Genomic DNA, 2758 nt, shown 5'->3' with positions numbered 1-2758 from the left:
ACCAATTTGGATAGCATATATGTTTGGTTGTGTGCTGAATAACAATTGCTAAATCAACGAAAACGGTGCAGATAAGAGGCATGAGATGATAGTATTACGTTTATTTGTGTTTCACAAATGTGAATAAGTTCAGTCTGGTTTTTGTTATGGTGCCAATACAGGTCATAGTCACCAAGGACGGGTGAAACTAAAGGTTCAGTGAAAGTTTCTCAAAGTATGTATGTTACATGGGATGGTTGATAAGGCTGTTTTGTATATTTCTGTATTTCCTTTTACTCATACAAATTATAGATGATATTTGGGAATATATTTGGTTTGGTGTGTTTGCTTGCTGGATTATTTAACCCGTGAACAGCAAGGGTCATAATAAGTTTGGTGTTCTTCGAGCTTTTGCACAATTTGTTTTATAAAACAGCAAAAATAAGAACATGTAAAAATCATAAAGATAGTGATATGCAACGTTCTTTTATCTTATAACAAAATTAATAGAGTATTATTTGTTTACGTGAATGACAAGTCGTCACTTAATACAGTACATCCCAAATTCTATTACGTTACATTCTATGGGAAAACGATGGAAATTGTTACGATTTGAAACTTTTGTTATCCTGCAGCATATAAATGCTGACAGTTATATCGTTTCAGTAAGAATGTCAACGTTTGCTAAGTGTGTTGCTTGTCTAATGAGTATAACATCTTAATGACTTAAAAGCACAAAACATACAATAGCATATTTATACAAAATGTACGCCTTCTTAAATAAAATGTCAAAAAATGATAATCAAAGTCAATGATTCAATGCCTTTTTTGTAATCTTTGATGTCCTCTTTATACCTGAAGTTCTGAAGTACATGTGTCAGATGAGGTTACACCAATAAGCATGCCATGGAATAAGTATATTCATTGTCTGTGAAATTGTGATATATGTTTTCTTATATATTGACAGAATATTTTGATTCGTGACTGTGATCATATCTATATATGTATATATACATTTCCTATGCTGGTCCATAGGACAATCGCATTTTTATAATTTGTTATATCGTTATTTCTCATTCATTTCGGCATATATAATTGTATGTACCATTTTGTTTTATAATCAAATATCTTGATAAGAACCAAAACAATGTATTTGATGTGTTGTTACGTTTCAAAGCAGACGGGCTCTTTTCATCAGGTATGGAATATAATCAGACGTTTTATATACCATCACAATTTCAGACATAGCTTTTATAATTGTAGCAGTAGCAAAACGGAACCAACGGATATAAATTGTTCCGTATATAAGTATACCACTCGTGGCGTATGTGGGATGATGTACATACTTAACAAATTCGAGACATTTTGTCCACAATTATGGCTGTTAAAGATCAATTATATTAACTATTGAAGTAACATTCAAATCTCAAACGCTTTTTCAACAGATAGACAAAGCCACAAGTCGGATTCGAAATGTAGCATCACGTTAACTAGAAATGGTTTTTCCCTTCTTGTAGTGTTTATTTATATAGATTTAATTCGTTTTGTACGTTTTATCAAATCATGTATATAGTGTAAATTACTTTTCGTCACCAAAGACTGATTTCCAGTTTGGGAGCTCAGATATTTGTGAATAAAAATAGCACGCATTGTACGAAATATCCAGATTATAATATTGTGTATGGTCATACCATATCTAGTCATATATTAACATGTTATGTTTATAATTGAAAACTTTTTACTTGTATTTAAATATGTGTATATGATATCCTGAAAACAATTATTCATATATGATTATAAATATACAATCAACTTGTTTTGTTAAATACGGGATAGCTACCATTCATTACCGGTTATCCTCAGCCAAATTCATTTTTCAATGATAGTGACTTGTATAACTTGAATTAAATGAGAAAACTTTGACACCCTAAAGCAATGGTCTGTCCAGAGTTGTGGCTTCTATGATCTGCATCTACCTTTAAAACATCTTATTCTACAAAATAGGTCATACATTTGTATTGATGTTACCAGATGTTTATTTTATTTCAAAATGTTTAAAGTATTTCAATTCCGAATTACGAGATTACTGCTACAATCAGAAATTGTGTGCACGAAACTTAAAAATCACTTACAGCATCAACACTATTAAATTATGGATTATGAAGATTAATATTAGATGTAAACCTCGGTGAAAATAGAGAAAATAGACATACTGATTTATCCGTCACATTAGTGTTGAGCGAGACCTTTTTCAGTTTTAATGTATGCGATCGATATTATTTTCTGCTTTCCGATGTGATGTATGACGTGTATAAATACCTGTTTAGCGGCTTTAGTTCAACTAAATCGACCCAAAAACAGGATCAGAAATCAAATCTTTAAAGTAATTTTCACTTAAAAGTGGAATTTTCACAAGGCTTTGATATGGTAAAGTAAATGACAACATGTTAGTCAATGAAATATTGTTGAAAAAATATAAATACATTATTTTTTTATTTTGTATAACAAAGATGGTTTGTTCTCCTTCAGTGTTATGTACCGGGTTATATTCCGCTACTGTAAGGTGCTACATTGTGTTTTTTAATTAACAAGGCGAACTGTGTATTATAAGGGAGAACGTGTAGTATTTCCATATCATTTTTCGTTTTTTTTTTTATTTCGTTTTTGTGATAGTTGATTTTCACTATAGTATGTTGTTTGTTTCAGTTTTCTATCTTTCTTTGGAATGTTTTCTTAATTTGTTTGATTATTTACAAGACTTCTTACTCACAATAGAAAG

The sequence above is a fragment of the Ylistrum balloti genome, unplaced genomic scaffold (assembly GCF_031769215.1).
Source record: "Ylistrum balloti isolate Yb309-2 unplaced genomic scaffold, AGI_CSIRO_Ybal_v1 Utg370450, whole genome shotgun sequence".
Classification (NCBI taxonomy): Eukaryota; Metazoa; Mollusca; class Bivalvia; order Pectinida; family Pectinidae; genus Ylistrum; species Ylistrum balloti.
Note: the sequence above shows the minus strand (reverse complement) of the source record.